At 53.0% G+C, this 14,061-nt stretch overlaps 1 pseudogene; it reads left to right on the plus strand.

Annotated features, from left to right (window-relative positions):
- The window catches only part of LOC124974400 (small G protein signaling modulator 1-like), a 48,655-nt pseudogene that overhangs the window by 7,087 nt on the left and 27,507 nt on the right, over positions 1-14,061 (plus strand).

Below are 14,061 nucleotides of genomic sequence, written 5' to 3' on the forward strand. Positions count from 1 at the left end.
GAGCCTGTTCTGTGGACCCTCTCCTTTAACTTTCCCCATGCCTGTGCAGTGAAGAAAACACCTTCTCCTGTGGATTAGGAAACTGGGCACAGAGATGACAGGTAACTTGCCTAAGGTCTGAGAGACTCTGAGTGGTTCACCAGGCATCTGGGTGAAACCCTGCTTTTCATTGCTCTGCAGCTGAAACCAACAGCCCCCGCGTGGCTGTCACCTATGCTGGGAGGTGGAGTTGGCAAAGGGCCAGTCTGTGGAATCGCACAGTCCTGGGTTTGAATTGTGGTCCTGCCCATTTAGTAGCATGTGAACCTCTGGGGTGACAGTGTCTTTGCCCCCATGTAGCAGTGCTGCTGAGCTGTCAGAGCTGGGCCATCTGCCTGCCTCACCCCATTGGGACCAAGATGGACTCAGTCACAGAGGGACACTTTGCTGCCCTCTGGACACAGATGACCTCGAGATGCTCTCAGAGCAGGAGTGGGCTCCCCCTGGGTAAGCCCTGGGCTCGGGGTGCTGCAGCCTGCAGATCTGTGCTGGAGGATGAATGGAAGGCGTGTTTCTTGATTCCAAAGGGAGGAAGTCCTTTGGTAGGAGCCTCCTGGCCTGTAATGGAGTTGCCCTGAGCCCCTGGGTGTGTTGCTGGGGGAGCCCTCCACATGCAATGGGCAAGACCCCCAGGAGGAAGCTAGGCCGTTCTTGAGGGTGTGGGCTGAGAACCTGAGTCATTCTGAGTGTCTGGCAGTGGAGGGAGACTGGTTGGGTGAGGGAGTCATGGTCCTAGCCCCACAGTCTCCATGGGCGACTGTGTGTGGAGGACCAGCCTGAAGGACCCTTATGCCAAGAGGCCCCAGGTAAGCACCTAGATTCAGTGTCCAGGGAAGCGTCCTTGTGGAGGACTGTGTGAGGGACCTGGACAGGATGTTTAGTGCTGGCTCTGTTGCAGGAACCTCATCCCTAAGCCCTGAACATCCCTCCTGGGTCCCAGCAGGCTGACCAGTCCTCACCTGTTGGGAACAGTGCCTGGCACCTATTTATAGCAAGACAGTGAGCCATTAACCAGGGCCAGGCTGGCAGCGGAGTTGGAGGCCTTGGCTTCTCCTTACGCCCCACTGCCTGCCCCTAAGGCAGATTCAGAGGAGCTAGTCCTAGGCCACCACTTTGTCCTTTTCATCCTGATCTCCCCTCCCTCTTGTCCTTCCTGGGGCTGCAGGGTGCCCCCAAGCCCTGGCTCGGCTTTCATTACCTGTGCTGTGTGGCAGGAAGAGGGGAGGGTGGGTCAGGTCCACCCTGCAACCAACGCGACTCATTCCCCAGCCCTGGCCGAGCCCCTGCAGTGCTGGGGGAGCTGGGGTGATCACAGTGAGCACAGGGAAGGCCCAGCCCTCTTGGAGCCCATGGTCTAGATGGAGGGACCCAGAGGGGACAAGCAGATGAAGAAATAGAATGAATTCAGAAATGGTTGAGGAAACAGCAAAGGGGAGAGAGAGGGCCGGGGTGGGCCTTGGGGGCAATCAGGGTGGGCTTCTCAGAGGAGGTGTCATGGGGGCTGATGGCTTATTGATGGAAAGGAGCTTCTAGGCCAAGAACTGGGAATGGCAGAGTAACAGCACTCAGGCAGGAAGCAGCTGGCAGCCTGGGGAAAGCGCAGGTAATGAGGTAGAGAGAGGTAGGGACAGGATGGGGACAGACAGGGAGAGGTGGGCTCTCCTGACCCTGAGTCTTCCTCAAAGTCTTCCTGGAGAGGTGGCAGGGAGGGCTTCTGAGCTGTCACCATCAGACCCCTTCTCTGCAAAGACCCCAAGCCCCTTGCAGGCCAGCAGTGCTGAGCGTGTGGAGAGATTGGTTGGAAGGAGGCGCTGGGTCTGTTTGCCCCGAGCGCTGGCTGCCTTCCCACCCCTCCCCCAGTGCAGAGCCACATCTTCCTCTTTCTATTTTTAAATAGACAACTTTTTAGAGCAGTTTATGGTTCACAGCAAAAATGAGGGGAAGGTGCAGAGACTCTCCAATGCCTGGATCCCTGCACATGCACAGCCTCCTCCACCAGCAATGCCCGCCAGAGAGGCACCTTTGTTACAATCCAGGAACTCACTGTCATTGTCACCCAGAGTCTGTGGCTTACCTTAATCTTCACTTGTAGAATGACCTGTGCCCACCTTCGCCCTCTCCCAGGGCATTTCCACTCCCTCACATGCCCCCAATGCTCCACCTGTTCCTCCTGTCCCCTGCCAGCCCCTAGTGACCACTGATCTTTTCCCTGCCTCTTTAGCCTTCTCTCTTCCTGAACGCCACCTCATTGGGTCATGTGGTCTGCAGCCTTTGCAGATCAGCCTCTTCACTTAGTAATAAGCATTGAGAGGTGGAGATTTGTTCTTGTTAGGACAGTTCCCCTTAGAGGACTTGCTTGAGGCTGGAGAGAGGTGGGAAGTGCCCGGTTGCTGGGAGAGCTTGACTGTGAAATGGGGGCCCAGGGAAGCAGTGGAGCTGGCAGGTGCTGCTGCCCCTGGCTCTGGGAGCAGGGGATTGGCCATGACCATGATGTTCAGTGCAGTGAGCTGAGGGAGCAGGTGCATTGGTCACCTGGGCAAAGCAACAGAAGTCACCTGGGGCTCACTGGTGCAAAGGGCAGTCTCCTCACAGGCCTGGTGGGCTTTGCCTCCCCAGGTCAGCAGCCTCATTGGGAACTTGGGAATGGTGACAGTTACACCTAGATTGCATACTTGGGCTTGCATGGAAGTGGGAAGCACCCACTTCTAGGAAGCACCCACAGGGGTCTGTTGAATGAGTGAATAAGTGACCCTACTGTGTTCCAGGCTTGGTGTGGGGCAGATGAGCCTAGGTTTGAATTCCCACCCTGCCACTCGAAGCTGAGTATTCTGTACAAGTCATTTAACCTGACCATGACTCAGTTTCCACGTCCATAAAAGGGGGATGTACCCGTCTCATTGAGCTATCATGAAGAGTTGAGGAAATCATGTTCCTGAGTCTGAGGCCAGAAACACAGTGAACCCTTTATAGGTACGTCCTGGGTGGTGCTAGTAAAGCAAATGTACGGACACTTACTATGCAGCAGCTATTGTATTCAATGCTGGAAAGGGACTGTGACCTCTCCTATCATGGGAGGTAAGTTGCAGGGCCCCTGCAATGACAAAATCATTGGATGCTCAAGTCCCTTCCATAAAAGAGCAGAGCATTTACACATACACTAGGTCTGTCCCAAATCATCCCTAGACAACTTACAGTACCTTATAATACCTAACACAATGCAAGGGCTGTGTGAACAATTGTTATGTTCTGTTGTTTAGGGAATAAGGATGGGAAATTTAAAAAAAATTTTTCAGTTGTGGTTGATTGAATCTGCAGATATAGAACCCTTGGATACAGAGGGTCAACTGATCATCTTATGCCTGAGATTCAAACATGAATATCACCCGTCTCACTGGTGGCATAAGTAAGGCCCAGGGAAAGGACATGAATGATGAGTTACCCAAGGTCATGCCTGCAAGAGCTGGGATTGGAATTCTGGGCATCTGGTTCCGGAGTCCAGTGCACATAACCATGCGGTGGAGGCCTGATGCTGGGAGCTGGGAAGAGGGGGGACACCATCCACTTGGGTTGGGGTGCTCAGAGAAGATTGAGGAGATGGGTGTGACTGGGAATTCACCCAGAGCTGGAGGCAGGTAGGAGTGGGAGGGGAGCGAGTGAAGGGGACTGCATGAGGAAGGCCAGGCATCGGGGATCCTGTGGGCCAGGCAGAAGGAATGACACCCGTGAGCAGGGTGTGAGGAGGGAGGATTGGGCCACACCATGGGAACAGCCAGGTCTGGCAGGGTGGCACCATCCCTCTCCACTCTATCCTCCAAATCTGCTTGTGTCAGTGACTTGAACTTCCCCAACACTCCCTTCCCCACTGCCACCTCTGACCCTCTTCCAGGCCCTGCCTTGCCCACAACGAGTTAAATACCTCCAGGCTGCCAGCTCTTGCCATATAGCTCTTTCCCCTGCACCGTGTCCTTACATATGTCTATATTTGTTTGGTTTTGGTTCTTTGTGGTTTCTTTGGTAACAGGATTAAACCCAGGGTCACCTAGCCACTGAGCCACATCCTCCACACTTTTTAGTTTTTAATTTCAGGCAGGGTCTTGATAAGTTGCTTAGGGCCTTGCTAAGTTGCTGATTCTGGCTTTGAATTCAAGATCCTCCTGCCTCAGCCTCCCCAGCTGCTGGGATCACAGGTGTGCACACCGCACCTGGCCTCACTTCTGTTCTTAACTTGAACTCCAAATCAGCTCAGGCTACCTCTGCTTCAGAGTTGGAGAAACTGAGGCACAGGCAACAAATTCCTTCTTCTACTTTAGGTCATGAGCCATCACTACCTCCCGGAAGCCCTCCCCAACCTCCCCACTATGCTGTCATGTCTGGTTTCTTGGTTATTTGTTCCCAGAGAACCACATTTCCAGCTTTAGAGATCTGCCCTCAGGTTGTCGCTGTTTATCCATCCGCATGGTTTAGCTCATGTCTTCCTATCTCACTGGGCATGCAGGACACACCAGAGAAACACTGAGCAATTGAACGACAGTTGGGGTTCTTGAGACAAGTTCCAGGAAGTGGCGTTAGCGGAACATGGAGTAGGGTGTAGAAAGAATCTAGGAAGCTTCTAGAAGGAGGTGATGCCTTGGCTGGAGCTTGAAACCTGCAGGTGGCAGCTGGAGCACACAGGATGGGACCTGATGGGAGGCTCTGCATGAGCGAAGTCATGGAGATGAGCACCTGGCCTCTGCCACCTTTGGGAACCTGGGTGCAAGGGCCAGTGGTCCAGGTAGCTGGGAATGTGGGCCTCCGAAGGCCTCTGCCCCCAGCCCATAACCCCAGGGGCCCTGAGGCAGGCAGGGTGGCACCGCCCATCCTCTGCTCACCCCCCTTGCTCCAGTGGTTGCTGAGGGGCTCTCAAGTCTCCCCTCCTTGGCCCCACTTTGTTCACACTCAGGCATTTTTAAGGCCACCTGCAAGGCCCTCCAGGCACCCTGACTTAGCCTCCTGTCCGCTGTGATTCTCTTGGTAAAAGTCAGGGTCCCTGGAGGACTGCAGCTCACTCACCCCACCCTCATAGCTCTTCCTCTCCCCTGCCAGCTGCCAGTCACCTGAGCCCAGGTGGGCGGGCCTGGGGGGGATCTGGGTCCGGTGGAGACATTTGGCCCTGAGGAGCCTCTCGCAGCTCTGGTGACTTTCACCTAGGTCCTTGCTGGGCGCATTGGTCCCTGTGGATCAAATCCAGTCTTCTGTGTCCACCTTTAAGCCGGGGATGTTTTTTTAAAGAATTGTAAACAAAACACAGAGGAGACCATGTGATTTAGATGCTAGGTGGCTGAAAATAGGTTTTCCAGATTCAGCAAATGAAAGTAATTTGCCCGAGTCATCAAATAAAACTTCAGGACACCCAGTTAAACCTGAGCGGTGGGGCAGTAGTGATATCCACACGACGCTGCATGCAGGCTGTGAGGGATACTTTTGTTAAAAAAGGATCCCACATATCTCCGAAGTTTAGATTTATCTGAGCATCCCATATTTTATCTGGAAGTCCTACCCAAATCCTGAAAAATTTGCTGTCTGATCCTTTGTAGAAAAACTCCAGTGACCCTGGTCTTGAACTTCTCAGTGTGATTGGGAATGAAGGGAGATCGGGACACTTGATGGAGCAGAGGTCCAGGAGCATGTGCTGCTGGTGTTAGTGTTAGGAATAGAATCAGAGTGGTCATCAACATACATTGAGTGCCTACTGTATGCCTGTGACTCAAGGTCTTCCTGGGAGAGATGGACGTTAAATAGATAAGCCCAGAGATCTTTGAAGAGCATCAGGCCATAAGTCCTCAGGGAAAGGCTGAAGCAGGGTGGGAGGGTGGAGATGGCTTGCAGAAGGCCCTGTTGTAGACAGGGTGGTCAGGGAGCCTCTCCAAGAAGGAGTCACGTATGGACTGCTGAATGAGGGGGCAGGGGACACTGCTGTCTGGGGCTCCCACTCCAAGCACTTATGGTGTCCCTGGCCATGTTCTGAGCTGGGCATGCCTTGCACACAGACCCTCCCACAGTGTCCTTGTCACCACCAGGAAGTTGAGGTGGGAGGTCACCCCCACAGCTGGAGCTTGACCTGGGCCTGCCTGGCAGCTCCTTGTTCCTACTTGCGCCTCTTGAGTGCTGTCCTTGATGTGGACCAGCTGTGTGCTGGGCCCTGCTGGAGGCCCTAGGCCTGTGTTTTCCATCAACCTTACAACAGCCCTGCTCCCTGGGGCCCGACAGTCCCATCCGGGTCTTAGAGGAATTAACAGGGCCCAGCACAGAGAGGCAAGGAGGACGTGAGCGGATTGCAAACATAGCCAGGCTGAAGGTGGGCAGCATGTGGGCAGCTTCACAACTGGCTTGGTTTCCCTGTCTGCCCTAACTCCCTCCTGAGAGTAATTCTCCTTTTATGCTGTTTAAATATTTGCAAGAGGAGGGAGCGAGGGAGGGAAGGAGTGCAGCCTGGCTTCTGAATGGAGGCAGGGTGGGGTGGGCAGGTGCTCAGAGGCTTGCAGTGCCCAGAGGAGGCCAGCTGTGCCTGCTGGCCTGTGGCCAGAAGCTCAGGCAAGAGGGAGTAGCACTGAGCATCTTCCCTGCAATTAGCATTCACCGCATGAGCACCTCGCGTGGGCCGGGCTCTGAGCCTGGGAGTCTGTGTCTTTTCAAGCACATGTGTTTGTCATGTGTAGGTTGTAGGACCCATCCTGTGTCCGGCACTGTCTCCCTGGTCTAAGTCCAGTCTCACATCTTCCCATAGGTCAGGCTGCTGCTCGCAGTAACATCACTTGACACGCTCCACACGAGCTGGGAATGTGCCCAAAGTCACACAGATAGTAAGTAGCCAAGGATCCACCCCCTGGTCAGTGACTGCATCCTGGACTCTTAGCTTCTCTCACCTGCTTCCTGACACCTGTCCTGAATGCTCATGAGCTGGTTCCAAAAGAAGTGAGCTCCCCATCATTGGAGGAAGCAAGCAGATGTTGGAGGGTCTTGTAGACAGGATGCTGAAGAGTATGAATCTTCCTGACCACTCTGACCTTTGGCCCCCTCTTCTGGAAGAGGCCCACAGAGTATGGTTGGCAGAGTTATCCAGGCAGCCCCACATCAAGTCTCCTGAGTTACAATTCAGTGTTTCTTTTGCTTCCCAAATTGGAGAGACTGAAGGGTCCCTTTTCACAGGTTGCCAGGCATCTTGGATTTTGAGATGACCCAGTACTGGGTGGGGCTGTAGACAAAGCTCTAGGTCAGACCATCACCAAGACCTGAGTTCAAGCCCCACCTGTGCCCTTTCCTGACTGTGCAACCCTGGGAAATTTGTGTAAACCTCCGAGCCTTGGTTTTTGCATCTTGTACTTCTTTTGATGCTGGGGATGGAACCCAGGACCTCAAGGTGCTAAACACATGCTCTGTCACTGAGCTGCCCCAGATCTATGCACCTTTAAAATGAGGATAAAAATTAGTATTCTTGCGGGGACTGAAGAAGTTATTTTCTACAAAGCACCTGGCACATAGTAGGTGCTCAGTAAGCCTCATCTCTTACTCTAAGTTAGGGGATGGTGATAAAAGCATTTGTTCTAAATGGTCTTTGCTTTCAGCTGTGGACAAGATATCCACTAGAATGAGGCCCTTGGTCTGCCCCCTGTGGCCTCTGTGTGACCACATATGGGTTATCTTTTAAAATCAGTGCCTTGGTTTCCCAAATAATTTAGAAATAACCTTATTAGAACAGTGTCCCTGGCACATAGTGAATGCTCTGAAATAGTGGGTGGTGAGCACCATCATCATAAAGACCCTACTGTGTGAATGCCCATAACACATCTCATGTAGTGTTTGCTGCATCCCTGGAAGGGGATAGGTCCCCCTTCACAGAAGAGCCCCTGAGGTGCCAGCAGGGCATGTCCCAGCTGCATTCATGCAGGACTGGAGTGGCCAAGCTAGGGTACAGGTACAGGTCTGGGTGGCTCCAGAGTGCCACCTCCCCCAGCTCTGTGCTCCCTGACAGCAGTGGGATTCCTGGGGTGAAGCTTAGATGATCAAGTAGGTCTCCATGAGCCAGGATGCCTTGTGACCATCACTGCCCCCAAACCACCCCAGGGCCCTCTAATCCACTGTCCTCCAGAGTGCACCAAGTCCAAGCCTAGGGGAGAAAGTGTTGAGCTGGATCCTGGCTCTTCATCCTCTAGGACTGTGGCCCCTGCGCTGGCCTCTCTCTCCTGCATGGAGAAAGCCTCTCAGTCACCTTCTGTGCTAGGCATCTGCCCTGGTGCTCATCACCAGCCTTTTTAATTTCCTCTCCTGGCCTCTGGTGGTCAGCTGGTTATTTACTTCTGGTGAGAGCTCCTATCTGATCGCTGGCAGCTTTGGAGGTGGGAGGAGTCCTCACCTGCACACACCATTGATGCCACACCCTGCCCAGGATCCACCCAGGTGAGAGGCTTGGAGGTAGGCAACCTGGGCTCCTCCCTACCATGTGACCCAGGGATGGGGATAAACCTGAGTTTCAAGATCCACAGCTGGAAACAGACAGCCTTCTCCACTCTGCAGGCTTTGGACTTGAGACAGTGTGTGTGCATACAGTCAGGGTGCAAGAGGAAGCAGATGGTCCCCAAACTCAGCACATGATGGCAACTTTGATGGAAGGACTGTCAACAAGGTGGGGAAGGACACTGGGATTCTGACAGTGGGGACCCAGGAGCTGTTACCATTGGGGCTGAAAGAGGTTGGAAGGAGAGGTTACCAGGAGGCCAGCTGTGTGGGGACGGTCCTGCAAGAGTCCTGGCTGCTGATTCCTTCCTCTCCCAGGGAAGCTGGAGACCGCTTCTTGTTGCAGATTCAGCCTCTTCCCTTCCCTTGCTCTGTCCCTCTCCCTCTTCCTTCTCTTCCCCTCCAATTCCCTAATCCAGTTTGGGCATTCCTGAGAATCACCTGGAAGGCTTGAGAAACACCCCAGAATTTCCAGTTCAGGAGTTCTAGGGTGGGACCCAAGAATTCATGTTTCTGACCTGGTCCAAGCGAGGCTGATGCGGCAGGACCAGGAGCCGAGCACTTCTGGTGTGCCGCAGAGCACTGTCCTGCCTCCCTCATCGATCCTGGGACTCAGTGGACCAGAAGCCCCTGGGGCAGGAACGTCTGCTTCCAACCCTGTAGCTCTCCATGCCTTGACCTCCATCCCTGGGGCCTGATGAGGGTGACCAGCCCCCGCCTTCCTATCCAGCTGAGTTCAGGGGTGATGGCACCCCCATCCACAGCACTTGCACCTGGTCTTTCTTGAACATTTCTCTGACCTGTCCATGCTGCACCTCAGCAGTTCCTGGCTGAGGTGGGGCTCAGAGTGCAGGCTGTATGAGGCGTACTCTTGGGATCAACACCAGGGAAGGGAAGTTAGCAGCAGGGACAGTGGGCTGTGATGCCAGCTCAGTGGAAGTCCCATGGGGCCCTCTTAGGCGAGCCGAGACTTCTTGTCATGGTTGTCCTGAGGTGGGTGAAGGTGCTGGATCTTTATACACTGCACTCATCTGTGGTCAGATGTGGGCCACCCTGGGAAGGAGCGAGACCTGGAGGCCATCCCAGACCCTCAAGGGCTGGAGCCGAGTGTCTCCAGTGAGTGGCTCAGCCATAGGAATGAGGAGATGAGGACTGTGACAATGACATGGACAGCAGATAGAATATGCCATTCAACAGTGTATCCTGTCTCAGTTCCAGAGGCGGAAATCCCAAGATCACGCTGTTGGCAGGGTTGGTTCCTACTGAGGTCTGAGAGATGGATCTGCTCTGTGCCTCTCCTCAGTGTGTGGATGGCCTCCTTCTCCCTGTGTGTGCATGGGTGTCCCCTGTGTGTGTCTGTGTCCTGGTGCCCTCTTCTTATGAGGACACCAGTCATTTCAGATTAAGTCCACCCTGATGACCTCGTTTTACCTCAGTCACCTCTGTGAAGATCTTATCTTCAAATACAGTCACGTTCAGAGCTGCCAGGAGTTAAGATTTCAGCATCCGAATTTGGAAGGAAGATGCAACTGAGCCCATCACGGGGAGAGGCGACAGATTGCAGGATCAGATTCCCAGGGTTGGAAGAGAAGTGACAGGGAAAGCGAGGGCACTAGGTGGCATTCTAGAAAATGGGAGTTGGGCGGATCTGTGAAGCCTGAGTGGTAAGCAGCAGGCTGAGGGCACTGAATAGATGCTAGAACTTTCCAAGCCTGACTCCTTCCCTCCTCCCTGAGCTCTGAGTGAGAGCTGGGGATTTGCCACATATCCTGAGGAAGCTCACTGTTTCCTTCTGTGGACATGGAGCAGATGGGGACTGGTGCTCCCTGCACCCACCAGAAGGGAGGACACAGGCAGGCGACAGAGAGTGACAGGCAGATGGCTGCCTCAGAACAACAGGAGGACCTTGATGGGAGGGTGACCACATGCTGGAGAAGGTCAGCCACTGGGAAGAGCTGGAGTCTGCACCTTTGGGTGGGAGCCACATCTGCACAGGTCCTGAGAGCCATTCCAGACACTGCCACCTGGGCAGGAAGGCTGGACTGTGACACACAGGAGGCCAGCCTGGCCCAGCCAAACAGTTTTGTGCAGAGCCAGCACATTCATCATTTATTGAGTACCTACTGTGTGCCAGAACTCAGGGTGGATGTTGACACAGTGGTAAAGCTGGGAGCCACAGAGTGCTTGTCCTGATGGGGTTTGAACCTGTCAGCGGAGTAGGTGCCGACCAAAGCATTTCAGTCTGGTAAGTGTTAGAAACACAGCCACTGTGGGAATGCTAGCAAGGGACTGTAATGTCCTGAACAGGTGACATCCAGCCAGGGCCAAAACAGTTGTAAAAGGCAGGTGAGGCTCCAAGCAGAGGTGACATTTGTCACCTCTATTGTGCCACGCTCTATGCTCAGCACATGATGTTCTGCATCTTGTTCCATTCTCCCAGTATCAAATAGCCAGGGTTCAGAGAGGTGATGTGATTTGCCTGAGGTAACACAGCTGATAGCTACAAGGGCCAGGATATGACATCTGGAGCCATAATGGAAAAACCCTTTTAAGTTTGAATGACAGCTCTGCCCCTTTCTATCTCTGTGACACAGAGTGGGACACTTCACCTCCCTGAGCCTCAGTTTTCACATCTGTAAAACAGGCCAGCTCCCCAGGGTCTTGCTGGATTTTCACACTTAGCAATGCTGCAGGCGAGGCCAGCACAAGCTCACTGAGCTTGAAGACCAGGAGCTCTTCACAGGACTGGTGCCGGCAGAATGGAGGAGGGTAGTCCAGTGGGCCAGCTCTCAGTGTGCCCTGGGTTCCTCCTTAGCACACAGTCAGGGGTGTCCTGAGCTCTTCCTTCAACCCCAGGAGACATCCAGATGGAAGGGAGAGCGGGCAGTGGGGCCTGGACTGCTCTCAGATGGGTGCACGGATGTGCTGTAGCATGAGTGCAGGGGCCACAGGGAAGGGACCCATTGGCTGGGTCACTCTGGACTTTGCTTCCCCCACCCTGACCTCACAGTCCAGTGATTCAGACCTGGGCAGATCCTTGTGGTCTTCTTTCAGTATCCTGAGTCTCAAGGGCCCATAGAGGAGAGGGGCTTTGCTTAAGTCCCAGAGTGACTCTGAACAGATTGGGATCTAGAATCCAGTGAGACCACCAGAGGGTCAATGCCACTAGCCGAGTCCTGTGTGCCCTTTCACACTGTCCTCGGTGCTTGGCACACTGGGGAATTCAGGAAATACTTGTTGAGTGAGCAGGTACAGTAAAAGCCCATGGACTGGGGTGTGACCAGAGGTGGACTTCTGTCCCCTCTCTGGGCCAGCCCCACCTCCTTGGGCAACTGCTTCCCCTTGCTGAGACTCCATTTCCCAAAATGCGTTCATATGGTAGATGCCTGAGTGGGGATTTGAACCCGGGTCTGCTGGATCCCAGGGCTGATAGTCTATGTCACACAGTCTACATCACACCTCCTGATTCATCCAACCACTCACTCATGGAGATCTTTATTGAGCACCTACTATGTCCTGGTTATAACACAGTACAAACAGGAGAGGTTTCTACCCTCATTGAGCTTATATTCTGGAAGGAGGGTGCAGACAGTAAACCAATAGAGAAAAAGGACAGGAAGGGTGGTAAGTACCATGAAGGGGCCATGATAAGGGCCAGGATGTGGTCAGAGAAGGAGAGGACATTTGGTGTGACATCTGAGAGAAGCAGCAGCCCACCATGCAAAAGTCCATGCAAATAATTAAAATGGGAAGCAGGTAGCTACTAAGTCACAAGCCTGCTGAAGACAGGTGGCGAGGGTGTGGAAGGAAAGCAACTACCATAGTGCCCCCAAAATGGCCTGCAAATGGTCCTGGGGAGCAGCGCAGCCCTCTGGGGAGCTGCACCCTGGAGGCACTGGTCTCTCCCCACTGCCTTGCAGGTGAAGCAGATCGTGGAAGAGGCGGTCACGCGCAAGTTTGTCCACGAAGACAGCAGTCACATCATCTCCTTCTGTGGTGAGTCGGTGGCCCGTCTGTGGCCTGGAAAGTTTCTTTTCTGGGCGTGGCCTCAGGAAAGGCAGTTCTTTGAGCCAGACTTCTCACATCATGTTTTGTGACTCCACAGTTAATTTTGGATCCTGACTCAATTGGAGAACCTGGAGATACAGAATAGTGAGAGAACCAGTTGACAGTGACTTCCGCACCCTGTGGGGAGGTCCCTGGCTTGCACTGAGGGATCACCTTGCCCTCCATGTGGGCACGCCTTACATAGACCCGTGCACCTGAGCAACGATCTCTGTTCCAGTTCCTCGCTTTGCCTATGAACTTGCAAGGTAGAGGGATAGTGCAGACGAGGACTTTTTAAAGACAGGGAATGAAGAGTCCCTGCTGACACATCCCGAGGGACTGTGGCCAGCCAGCTCAGCAAAGGAGGCAGGCCTGGGGCTTAGAGCATGACTCAGACTTCTCTCCCTAAACTAGCTCTGCTCCTAAGATTCCAGAAATAACGGCACTGCCAGGTTCGTGCTGTGCTTTGATGGTGGCTGGAGACAGGCGCTCTGCATGAGCCTGAAGTCAGCACTTAGCTCAGTCAGTTGTGCGCACAGTGGGTGTGTTTCTCTTCCTCCCCGAGAGCTTCATCTGTAATGCCGGGAGCATCTCCTGGTGAAGGTGTCCTCCAGTCCCCTCCCTGTGACGTTGACCCCCGGGAGGTCCCTGAGCAAAGGCTCCTGGCCAGCCCACCAGCTCTGGGCAGATGGCTGGGGCACCACAATGTGCTGAGCACACTCATGTCAGGGAGCCAGAGCCCCAGTTCACCCCCTTTTCACCCAGGCAGACCTGGGTTCAAATCCCAGCTCTGCCTCTTCTTATTGGGCAACTTTGGGCAAGAACTTATTTTTTAAGTGGAATATGTTTATTTAATACATACAGACATACACACTCAGGTGTTTATATATGTGTATATATGAATATATGTATTTACATATGTGTACATAAATACATATGTATAAGTACAGATGTGCGTGGGAATATTATCTATGTTTTTATAAAACAATTACATTTTGTTACATTTATATAACTATTTATTTTCTCCTGGACATTTTTATTTGCAAATAGAAAACATACATGTCCACATGGAGACTTGCCAACATACCTATCAATTAAATCCTTAGAGAATAGAAAGTGATAAAAAGAATCATGATACTTCTCTAACCGACCAAAGTTTCCATGTGAGAGAAATCAGGTGGCAGTAACTGAGGCCTGAAGAGTCCCATTGTGCATTCTTTTATCCAGTGTCCTCAGGAGTTTTTGTCAGAAAGAATCAAACACTGTACACAGAGCCTGAAATTAGCTTATTTCAGTATAAGCACGTGGAAAATATTGTCTGTATAAGTTAAAACTCAGAATGTAAAAAGAGTTTCACCCTGAATATTTTAAATGCATGAGCAGAGTGGGCAAGACAATCTGGACATTGATTCACACAAGTAAGGCTGACTCAAACAGAGACGAGCCTGTCAACCCCAACCTTCTCCCTGTCTCTGCTTGCACAGA

The sequence above is a fragment of the Sciurus carolinensis genome, unplaced genomic scaffold (genome assembly GCF_902686445.1).
Source record: "Sciurus carolinensis unplaced genomic scaffold, mSciCar1.2, whole genome shotgun sequence".
Taxonomy (NCBI): Eukaryota; Metazoa; Chordata; class Mammalia; order Rodentia; family Sciuridae; genus Sciurus; species Sciurus carolinensis.